This window comes from Tursiops truncatus, chromosome 3 (genome assembly GCF_011762595.2).
Source record: "Tursiops truncatus isolate mTurTru1 chromosome 3, mTurTru1.mat.Y, whole genome shotgun sequence".
Lineage (NCBI taxonomy): Eukaryota > Metazoa > Chordata > Mammalia > Artiodactyla > Delphinidae > Tursiops > Tursiops truncatus.
In genome coordinates, this window is record NC_047036.1 from 21,634,482 (window position 1) to 21,647,634 (window position 13,153).

The following is a 13,153-nucleotide window of genomic DNA, read 5'->3' on the forward strand; positions in this document are numbered from 1 at the left end:
TGCCAAGGAAGACTATCTGAAAGAAGAGCCAAATGATCTGCAATTATTCTCAAATGCCTTCTGAGAGGTACACAGAAAAGACTAGAGACTACATTAACCATTTTCTAAAGTGAGTGAGTAGTAGAAACCATTGTACAGCTATCCAGTTACAGAATACATGTGGGCAGTGCACTGATACTGGTGCCTTACCAAGCAAGAACAATGTGTTTCATCTTTACCACATAAAGGGGGTATATAAAAGAAAATAGTACCAGTTAATTGCTAACCGCCACACAAAACTTTAAATAGTTCTTCATCCTAAAAGCGATGGTTGTACAGTAAACGTCCCTGAAAGAGTTCTCTACTTGTTCTTCGTATTGGTTCTCTGAATTGGCAAAATTAAACTACCCTGTATTTCAACATTTTCTATATGCTACCTAGTCCTGAACTATTTCTATAGCAATTAAATCACTAACAAAATTCATCTCAATTTTAAATACTGACAAAGCAGAGGATTTCCTTTGGAAGAATAAATAAGTAATTAAGTAAAATAATCAGATGCATGAAAAATTTTGTTTTTAAAATAAAATCTCTGAGGAAGTAGATCAATAATTGAATTAATTAAAAAAATAGGATGTTTATGAAAATTTTACAATTTTTATTATCAAAAATTTAAAAGGACTATGCATAAAAAGAGAAAAATTTAAATTGGAAAATATCACAAGAGTCAGAAAATATGACTGGTACATTAAACACATATTGGAGATGTCAAATAATCAATTTAATGATGCAACAAGTCAGAACAGCGAAGTTGAAAATATTGTCAAGATTTTTTTTCTGAAAGGGATGGTATTTTAAAGTCAAGTGAAATAAAAGTAAGGAAGAATAAATACACAGAAAAAAGGTAAGGAAGAATAAAGATACAGCAAATTTAACATTAACATTGTATAATAGGAATTTAGAAGGAAATAACAGTTTACAAGAATCAAAATAACTATTTAAAAAGAGAATTTATGGGGACTTCCCTGATGTTCCAGTGGTTAAGCATCCGTCTTGCAATGCAGGGGACACCGGTTCAATCCCTGGTTGGGGAACTAATATCCCACATGCCACGGGGCAACTAAGGCCGCGGGACACAACTAGAGAGGCTGCGCTCTCTGGAGCCCATGCACCACAACTAGAGAGAAGCCTGCACGCCGCAAGGAAACATTCTGCAAGCCGCAACTAAGACTTGATGCAGCCAAAAAAATAAATTTAAAAAGTTTTATAAAAGAGCATTTATGATGTAGAAGCAAATAATAAAGCTTCTACATAGAAGCTTTGAAAACAGATTTTCAAATCAAAAAGGCTCACAAAAAAGCAAGGTAATATGAACAAAATGTGACTCCAAGATTTAGAAAATCTGATTGTAAATTTCAAAGACAAAAAAAAATCCCATCTGCATGTGGAAGAGGAAATGGTTTATAAAAAGAAAGAAACAGATATAAGTATGTGAGTGAACACAGAGGATCAGATTGTCAAATCAGATTCATATAAATCAGAGTTCTTCCCCAGGATCAAGCTTTACTAATAACATAAAAGAAGTAGACAAATAAAGAGACTCTGATACACCTGGGAGAGTTGGGGGTTTCTGCATGTCTCTTGTTCTTGAATTGGACACACATTCTCTGCCCCAGAGAGAAAGAAGTCTAAGGCTTGTGTGTTCCTTCATACAAACGGCACCATTTAAGGTAACAAACATCTTCATTTCATACCAAGATTGCTGAGTATTTTGTATAATATTTTCAGGAAGTCACATTTCCCTAAATCCTTGGATGTTAGCTTTGCTTACTTTAAGTAATCCTAAGCCAAAAATAACCAGCTAAGAGTTTCCTTAGATAAGTCCTCTCCTTCCTTCTAAACAATATTAGCAGTCTTATTAAGGAGGAGTTTTGTTTAACACAGTTACAAGGCATTTAAACCAGGTCACCTTCCTCTTGCTCCAGGAACATTCCTCCAGTATTCAGGAGAGATGAAACACAATCCAGCTGCTTTAACATTTTCCTCCCAAGTGTATCCCTTTTAGTCCAGTATCCCTTGCCATATATTTTTCAAGTTGTTGTTCTTATTTGGCTTAGAAAATTTTCTCCAAAATCTTTTACAAAATGATAAGGCAATTAACAACCAAAAGACAACCAGGATTTGAACCTTTTAATGGGAAATAATGATTCCCCCTACCAACAGGGTAATTTTGACTATATGCCTTCTACCTTCTCCTTAAGTCAGACTTTCCAGCTCAGCAGATGTAAGATTTACCACAAAGTTAATAATAACAATATTTTCACAGAAATTATACTTGATCCCTGATCCCAGGCACATAGCATGTGTTTTGGCAAATAAACACTCATAGAACTATCTCTGCCACTTGGTAATGGAGGGATTCTCAATTAGCCTTAATGAAGCTAGATGAGGTAAATTTATGTCACAAACCAATATGCCTCTGGAATACATACTGTCAAAAATAATGTTATTGCTATGATGTTTGGGGCATCAGCTTTTTGGGGAATGCTTATTTAGTCTCAGGCCTGGGACCACTAGATCTGAAAAACAAAAGAAAAAGTGATGTCTTTCTTATTTACATGGGGCACCATTCCTTGGATGGATCAATAATCTCATAGTTTGGTGATTTGGTCCATGTGTTTCTGTCATCTCTTAGTCCACAAATGCAAAGTCTAATTTATCACATACATAGAAACAGGCAGCTATTTGGGGGAGTGGGTGCCGGAGATATGACCAAGGTATCTGATTGGGCCTTACAATCCTTTCTGAGTCTGCAACTATGTTTTTTTTTGGTGGCCATCTACATTATCCACTTTACTTCTTCAAATGTCCCCAAAGATTTCCATACATTCTGAGCCTATTTACCTAATTATATATAAGTGTGGCTTGTCTTTGCCCTAAGATCTTGTGAATATTCAAATGATGCACTAAGAATGGGAGCTTGGTGCTTCCTCCACTGCTTTAAAAAAAATGTTTCTTAACTTCAACCACTGTACAAACTTGGCCTTGCCCTCCTCCACCAAGGTTGTACCATCTCTAAGGTGTATTGCTTCTGATTTCCAAAGAGTAAAGTATCACTCTATCCAGAAATTCTCATCAGTGAATCAGGTGTTCAGTTTTGCCTTGGCTGGAACAGAATCATAAGGCCTTGATCAGAGAGTGATGGGAGGAGAAGGTCTTTGGATGCTTCTATCCTTGGCCGTTTGGATAGTTAATCAACATATTCCTGAACGCAGTAAGCTCCCCTTGAATTCTGCTCCTTTAATATAATCTACCTTATGAGTGGGCTTTGATATGCTGCTTCCCCTCTTGTTTACTAGCCAAAGGCCATTTCCCCAAACTATTGAATACAGCCTAATATTCCACCTCCATTTCAGTCTCAGTGCTAAGGCAAGATACTGGCTTTTTGTTCAGTCTTTTTCAGATTCTGTGGCCTTAATTAAAGCAATAAATTCAGCACCTTATTTGAGAATCATCTGTTATGAACCACGATCCTCATAACTGGATTTGAATTCCTTAAGAGTAGGATATAGAGAGAGTGAGTTTGCTAAGGTGTTTAAGGAGTAGGAAGTGGGGTTGGAGCTGCTTCCTTCACCAATCAAATTTTGATCATAAACCGTCAAACTCTTAATAGAAAAACTCCACATATTTATCACTCCATTTTTATAAGCCAAACAAACAAGTCCACCCAGCTGATCTGGCTGTCATTTCCTCACCTGCCTTTTCAAGTCTCTTCATGCTTTCTTTCTTTTGTAAGGTGCAGACCTTTTCCCACATTATGCAGTTCCTCTGTACGGTACTTAGCCAGTTAAGATCCTGCCTGATGACTATTCCCTTGGTTTCCCAAGAGCAAGCTTACACAAGGCATCCAAGATCAAAAAGCCCAATCAACATCCCTGTCAATGGCATTAAGCTGTTTTTGTCTATGATCATTATAAAAGTAGTATAAAGTCACATATTGCTAACATTTCAACCTCTTAAGAAGGATTCTTTTTGTGTATGGAAAACGATAGGGCAGTTACCCCTCTCAGGGTAGATGTGCCCAATAGTTGCATTTAGCTACTGCTGCAGATTAGCTGGCATATTTCTGGAAGATCCTACCCAAGAAAGTTTGCTATCTGTTGAGGATGGATCAACTCAAATAATCCATTCTAATCAGTAGAATCAAAATCTAGTAATGTGCCTTCTGAACATTACTTCTGAGAATATAACCCTGTATAATTCACTAGGTTTCCGCTAATATTGTTCTATGAAACAATCTGACTATTTAAAAGAATACTCTCCTTGACATCCAGATATCTGTATATTCTTACAGATAATAGATGACCCTTACTGAGTTACTTTGTAGGTGAATACTACATTTCCCCACAGCCATAAGGCTGCTTATGCCAAAGGCTTAAGAAAGCTTTCCAGTGACAGGAAATATTAGTCTTATATATGGATCTTTCTGCCAATTCCATCTACTCTTCTTTTAGATTTTTAGACTGGACAAGAGTTGTTAGTAAAAACTAAGGAATAGAAATTTTGCTACTTTTCCTTCAGACTTATACTGCCCAACAATCTATTTAGCCAGTTTCACTGGATCTATTTTCTCCAAATTCCACTGATAAGATATCCCAGATGAATTTACCCCATTATTTCCCTCATACAAAGGATGGGTAGGTAGTAATTCTGTCATCAGAGCCTCATTACATTTTCCCATCCCCACCCTTATCTTTTAAAAAGTGTTCTAGCCATTATGATTTATGAGTCTGTAAAGTAATCCTGTTCACAATGCTACTGAAAGCTAACACAAAAATTGAATTGTCAGATCTGACTCACACAAATCAGAGACGTTACCCAGCATTAAATACTACTAATAATCTGAAAGATACAATCAAGCAAGAAGAAAGGAAAAGGTGGGAGGGCTCTGGCATATTCTGCATGGCTCCTTCGTACTCCAGTCTCATATTGGACACATTCGCTCTGGCTCAGTGTGATAGATGAGGTCACTAAGTGCAATTTGTGGGCTACCTCACCCAACAGAGTTTAAATTGTGAAGCACCTTTGTTTTATACCCAGATGATTTCAGGACTTGTATGACATTTTCCAAGGAGTCATGCTTCATAAATCCACAGATTCTAGGTTTGTTTACTTTAAGCAATCCTAAAGTATAGTCATTTTGCTAGGACTAAACGATACATAGTACTCTCTTCCTAGCAAATATCAGAAGTTTATCTACCAGTAGATCAAGATATAACTACATTTACAAGAAAATAAGACGAAAACACCAATCTCCTTCCCGAGGACTCCCCCCAGCCCCACGGCATTCTTTTGTAATTTGGAGAGACATGGATTTCAGGCCAGCTGCTTAACTTCTACCCCTACAACCCAGGATGGGTTTAGTGTTTTCTATAATTCTAAAATCTATAAATTAACAGGTAACAGTGTCAGAAACTTGATGGGAAATGAGTTTGATCCAAGAATCCCAAATCTAAAAATACATGTTCTACATACAACATAAACAATGTATGTCCAAGTATAGATAAATTGTTTTAATGCTTCACATAAATATTTACAAAATATATATATTTTTTGTTTGTTTTATACATTTGGTTCCATTTGAGTTAATTCTGGCGTATGTTGTGGTATGGATCCAATTTCATCTTGTTTCAAATTGACTCTCTACTTTACCAATATCTTTTATACAGTTCTCTTAACTCCATTGATTTGAGTTATTCTCCTCCGTATGTAACAAATCGTCATAATATGTTGGTTCTATTTCTGGATTTCTATTCTATTCCATTGGTTTTTAATATTCATCATAAACCAATGCCAAAACATGTTTTATTATGGGATGTATTAGTCTACCAAGGCTGCTGTAAAAAATGCCACAAGCTGGGTGGTTTAAATAACAAATTAATTTTTCACAGTTTTGGATGCTGGGAAGTTCAAGATCAAGGTACTGGCTGATTTAGTTCCTACTGAGAGCTCCCTTTGTGACTTGTAGATGAGTTCACAAAGCCCTTTGGTGCATATGTGAGAGAGAAAGAGAGAGAAGAGGGAGAGGGAGAAGGAGAAGGGGAAAGGATAGAGAGAGTGTGGTCTGGTATCTATTCTTAGAAGGATACTAATTTTATCTGATAAAGGTCTTATCCTTAAGATCTCATTTAAACCTAATTATTTTTTAAAGCCCCTATATCCAAATTCAGTCACATTGGGAGATAGAGCTTCAACATATGAATTTTGTGGGAACACAAACATTCAGTCCATACATGGGATCTTATCATATATTTTATTTTCTAGTAGAAATCTTCCACCCTGTATGATAGCACATCACTTTCGGGTTATTTTTGCTATTTATTCTTATTTATTTTCCTATATGAATCAGTTCCTCTCATTCACACACAAAAAATGATTCAATATGAAGTAAGTTTAATACAATCAAGATATTTCACATATGAGTATGTGTTTCTATACTTATAGTTATGTTTATGTGTCTTTGAATCCTTGTAATAAAAAAACAAAATTGTTTTCCAGGATTCATGAACATTTTCAAAAGCCATATTACCTATATCAAAGCGTTTGTTAAAAAGCCACAATACACACCATAAAGTAAATCTAATAAAACACAGTGTATAGGGCTTCCCTGGTGGCGCAGTGGTTGAGAGTCCGCCTGCCGATGCAGGGGACATGGGTTCGTGCCCCGGTCCGGGAAGATCCCACATGCCGTGGAGCACCTAGGCCCGTGAGCCATGGCCGCTGGGCCTGCGCGTCCGGAGCCTGTGCTCCGCAACAGTGGTGAGAGGCCTGCGTACCGCAAAAAAAAACCACAGTGTATGATCAAAGTACAAAGAAGGAGATATTCGTAAGAAAAAATAATGGATTTCCCACTCAGTTAAACACTTTAGGTCAAAGCAAAAATAAAAACAGATGGAAAATATTTTTTAAAGTTAATGAATATAAAATATAAATGAAATCATGAGACAAAATAAAGTTAGAGAGTACTGTTCAATATTCATATAAGTGAAATGAAAGAATGAAAAATAAATGGGTTAAGGAACAACTTCAAAACTATATGAAACTTCAACAAAGTAAACCAAAATGAAGCAAAAATAAGGACTAATATAAAAATTCAAAATCACTGACATAAAATATCCATAAAATGGAGCTTTTAAGTAAATGAAAATGCTAAATATGTCCAAAAATATATACAAAATGGACAAACTATTCACCAATCTAATGAAAGAAAAAGAAGAATTACAAATATAAGAAATTACAAGGGAGAAATAATTATTGGAATGAGAATAATTTAGTCTATTTATAAAATATTTATTTCTAAAACTTTATGCAAGTATTTTCAAATTATTTTAAATGTATAATTTCCAAAAGAATATATTTTCTGAAAACGGGCCTAAAGATAACATTTTTAAACAGATAAATTTCCAAGGGAGGAATAGAGAAAATTTTTAAAGAGCCAGCTCACAGAAATACAACTGGTCCAGCTGGCTTCACAGGGAATTCTACAGAACATTCGAAAACTGCCATCCTGTGCTATTTTATTGGTTTAAGACAATACAACATACTATGCCTAGCTTGTTCTGAGCTCCTTGTGGAACAGAATCTAAAACCAAACCAAACAAAAAAGAAACATACAAAAATCAAACCAGTAAAAAGCTCCTCTTGAAATTTTGGGATCACAGCCTTGTCAAGATGCAGGAGTGGTATCTGAATTTCTATTCACTTTCGGGAGTACCCTCTAATAGGGTCTGAGTGTTCATAAATAATTTCAGGGAATATGGCAAAAATAAATGTAAATTATCACTAGTAGCTTGAAGCCTTAGCCTTGCTTTAAGTGATTGTATCATATAAAAACAAACACTCAGATATACATGCAATAATAATCATGTGTACACACAACACACATATATTTCATAAATCTACACATCTGAGAGTAACATCAAACAATAGCAAAATAAAACCCAAGTACTCTAGTTAACAGAATTATCAGTTAAATAATATAAAAATGTTTGTTTCTTAGAAAAAAATTACATGAACAAAAGACAGGCTAATAATAAATACAAGATAGATTGTGGTAAAACCAAATAATATATCTTAAAATAAAAACAAAATATGGAAAATACAATTTAAATTGAGTTAAATTGCAATTTGGAAACAGAGGAAGTTGAGATTACCTAGCCGAAATGCATATCAGAAGAAATTACGTAGTATTGAGTTTGGAGTAAAAAATATAGAAAATATGAAAAAAGTTAAGTTACAAATTAAAATGAAAGGTCTAAAACACATCTAATTTGAATTGCAGACAGAAGGAATAGAGACAATATGGGATGGTAGCATTCAAAGAAGTTATATCTAATAAAATTCCAAAAGTGTTAAAGTCAGGTGTCTTCCAATTCCAGAATCACAATGAATTTCAGACAAGCAAGTACAAGAAACGCACACTTAGATGCATGGAAATGGGTGTCAAAATCATCCTATAAAAGAGAATATCTTAAAAACAGCCAAAGAGAAAGGAGGATCACATCAAATGGAATGCCAAGTATACTACTGGTAGATTGCTCACCTCGACAATGAAAGATAAATGACCTCTCCTTGCCTTTACAGTTTTGAGACAAACTATTGTACACTGAATTGAATTTTCAGCAAAGTTACTTTTAATAATGAATATAAATGGATATTTTCAGAAAAACAAAAATTTAACTGTGACCCCTTAACAGTGACAAGCAGAACTTCTAAATCATGTTGTTGAAGTATTTTCAGTGGTTCTTGACAGAAGGTTAGCCCCCCTGTGATTTCAGCCAGACCTGCATTGAACAGTACCCTGTGCACTCACGTTCCCTTCACAGCTGCCAGAATTAATACCAGCCTTGTTGCTTTCTGCTTTCTTCCTCCAGGCATTCTCTACAGAGTTCTCTGGATGTGCTGGCAAACAAGCCAAGAAATAAATAGCTCCAGAGCCCCCTCTCACATAAGAGGAATAGTAGCTGGTAGACAACCAACCAGACGATTCTGGGAGGACTTTTACCATCTTGACCCTTTTCTAACTCTCTTGGCTCCTTCAGGCCTGTTTTCTGGGACAGTCTCCAAAACTGCCTGCATCTTCATCCTTATTTCAAGCTCTGATTCCAGAGGCCTCAAACAAAAATAGTTGTACTTAATATGGGATATGAATTAGCTTAGAAGGGAAGTTTGAAGTATAAGAAGGTCAGTTGACTTACAACACTAAGGGCTATGTAGGTAAATCTAGGTTGGCGTTGTAATATCATATAAAGTGGTAAGAGTGATGTAATATTTTAGGGTGAAATACAAAACACAAGACAGAACCTAAATACTGGACAGCAATATTATCTACATCAGAATGTGAGAAGCATAATGAGAGCTAAATTTTTGGAACTTTTTTAGTCTTTACAAGGTTAATGTGCATTTTAAAATTTTGTGGGTAAAAGAGGTAAATAGCAATAAAGAGTATATCTTCAAAACCAGCTGAAGACAAGAAGAGTATGAAAAATTTCCCTTCTTCCCAAAAAAAACATAAAAAGAGAAATATTTAGAGTTAAGAATGCATGCACTAATAACAGTATAAGGAAAACCATTGTGATTATTGATGATAATTAAGGATAGGGTTTACTTCTCAGATGAGGGAAAAGTGATATGATTGAAGAGTGATAATCAACTATCTGATATTTTTTAAAAAATTTACAGAAATAATCAGAGTGTTGGGTACTTATTACCCTCTTCTTTACAACTTTTTGTAAACCTAAAATGTTTCATAATGTGTTTAAAGGAAATTAGTGAAGCATCTAAAATTAAAACGAATCATTAAATGGCATGAGTAATACACATGAAGCAGAAAAAAATACTCAGTTGAAAGAATTAAATGGTTTTTAAAGAATTACATCAGAATGGACTTCCATGGTGGTCCAGTGGTTAAGACTCTGCACTCCCAATGCCAGGGGCCCTGCGTTTGATCCCTGGCCAGGGAACTAGATCCCACATGCCATAGCAACTAACAATCCCGTGTGCCACAACTAAGACCCAGAGCAGCCAAATAAATAAATAATTAATTAATTAAAAAAAAAGAATTACATCAGATTGTGTGTGTGTGCATGTGTGTGTAAGTACATAACACAAAATGTTATTAGTACTTCTTGTCTCTGGTGGCAGGAAATTTTTTGTTCTACCTTCTATTTTTTCATTTTGAAATATTCTGTAATGGATATGCACTGATTTTAAAATAAAAATAAAAGTTATTTTCAAATGCGGCAAAATTATGAAAAATATTTTTAACAACTATGCAACACAGGATTGATTACTCTGTGACAGTCTGTGTATCTAAATTGGAGAACTATAATATGCCCTGAAATGTTATTTAGAATATGATTTAATGCTTAAATGTAATTCTTTTTATTTAGAAGCAACCATGTAGAAAGAAAATGGGATTCCTACCAATTCCTTTAGTTACCTGAGTTCAAACTCCCCATGAGAGTTTTAAATATACTTTACTACAAACTTTAGAAGGGTACCAATTTGGGAACACTTGTTCAGCTGAGCCCACGGTGATTCAATGATCCCTTTCAAAGAAAACTTAAATGGCAGCTAAGATTCTGTTATACAGAGAACATTGCTTTCCTAATGCAATTTCTTAGAAACAAATGAGCCTCGCTGTGGTTGCCACTAGAAAACACAGCAGGAACTCTACTGGAAGGAGCCTTTTAAATTGGAGCCATTTACAAGTTTTTTGTAATATTTGTGTTTTTTTTTTTTTTTTTCTGAGAAAGAGCTAATGGTAAACCATGGCCATGCTATCTAAAGAAATATGTATCTTATAAGCAGAATTTTGACTACGTGGGCATGATGGTTAATTTTATGTTTCAACTTGACTGGGCCATGAGATAACCAGATACGTGATCAAACATTATTCTGGGAGTGTCTGTGAAAGTGTTTTGGGTGAGATTAACATTTGAATTCACAGACTGAGTAAAGCAGATTTCCCTCCCTAATATGGTTGGCCTTCATGGAATCAGCTGAAGGTCTGAATAGGGAAAAAAAGGCTGGTCCTCCTAAAAATAAGAGGGAACTCCTGCCTTTGGACTCAAACCAAAAAACTGGTTCTTCTTGGATTTTAAGACTGCCAGCTTTCACATATGAATTTATATCATCAGCTTTTTGGGTCTCCAGCTTGCCAAATGAGATCTCCCCATGATCACATGAGCCACTCCTTTATAATAAATAAATAAATAAATGTGTGTGTGTGTGTGTGTGTGTGTGTGTGTGTGTGTGTGTGTACACATAAGCATATTCCATTAGGAAGGTTTCTCTGGAGAATCCTGACTAACGTTAATTTTGGAGCTGAGAAGTGGGGTGCAATACCTAAAACTACGGGAGCAGCTTTGGAACTGGGTAATAGGTAGAGGCTAAAAGAATTCTGAGATGCATGTTAGGAATATGGACACTAAAGACAATTCTAGTGAGGTCTTACACAGAAACGAGGAACATCTTATTTGGAAACTGGGGGAAAGGTAATTCTTGTTAAGTGGCAAAGAACTTGGCTGAACTGTATTCTAGTGTTTTGTGGAAGGTAGAACTTGTGTGTGATGAAATTTAGCTTAGGAAATTTGTAAGTAAAATGCTGAAGGAGTGGCTTGGTTCTTCCTGTTTATAGTAAAATGCAAAAAGAGAGAGAAGAATTTAATAAGGAATTGTTAAGCAAAAAGCAAATACAGCTTGAAATTTTGGAAAATTCTCATCCAATCCATATTGGAAAAAAATGAAAAAGCTTGTTCTTTACTAAGGTTGTGGCTGAATAACCATTTGATTAACAGATCAGGGGTATGAATTATGGACTTAATTAGCAACCTCTGCAGAAATCAGGAATAAAGATGAGCTTATACCAACACGGACACAGACAGTTTGAATTATAGGAGACAGAAAAAGCAGGATGAAGTGAAGGAAGGCTGTTGGACCTCTTGAATTCTGCAGGACCATACCATAGAGGTATTTTGCTATAAATGTGTGTTATTCTTCAAGGAAAGGGAAGAATGACCCAGAAGGTGATTCAGAGATCATCATATCTGTACTCTCCCCATTGGCCTAGTGGGCAAGGTTTTTCCCTTGCTTGTGTCAGAGCGTAGGGGTACCTCTGTGGTTTCAAGGAGCCAGGATGATCCTGCCCACTGCCTCAGCGGTAAGACTGCCCTTGTAAGAGCTGAAGGGCCAACACCGCCCACAGAGCCTTAGGGGTGACTCTGCACTGCCCTAAGCCTGGAGGGCAAAGTATTTAACTCAAGAGGATTATTCTCAAGCCTTAAATCTAATGGAATTTGCCTTGCTAGGATTTAGACCTGCAGGGGACTCATCACCCCTTCCTCTTGAATGAGAACGTCTATCTTATACATGTCCACCATTGTATTTTGGAAGCACATAACTTGTCTGGTTTCACAGGTTCACAGCTGGAGAGAAATTTTTCCTCAGGACAAATCATACTTTGATTTAGATGACACATTTTAGAGTTGATGCTGGAATGAGTTAAAACTTTTGGAGATGTTAGGATGGAATGCCAGAAGGATCTGAATTTTGGTGGTTCAGGGTAAGAATGCTATGGACTGAATTGTGGTGCCCGCCCCCACCCCGGCCAGATTCATATGTTGTAGCCCTCCCTCCTCCCCAGCTCCCCATGAACTCACTGGAGATTAGGGATTTAAAGAGGTGATTCAGGTGAGGTCATAAATTGGAGCCCTAATCTGACAGACCTGCACTTTTACTAAGACAAAGAGATACCTGAGCTCTCTCTCCATGTGCAAGGACCTAGGAAAGGTCATGTGAGAACACCGTAAAGAAGGCAGCCATCTACAAGGCAGGAAGAGAGCTATCACCAGAAACTGAACTGGCTGGCACCTTGACCCTGGACTTCCTAGTCTCGAGTACTGTGAGAAATTAATTTGTGGTTTAAGCCACTCAGTCTATAGTATTTTGTTAAGGCAGCCTGAGTAGGATAAAACAATGAGTTTTATAGCCACATGAATCCCCTCCCCTGGTATCCAAGAAGCCTCTGACTAGATATAATATAGTTATGGTGACGAGTAGAAGGACTCTTCAAAAATACCAGTCACCCCAAGGAAATTTTGAAAAGCCCTGA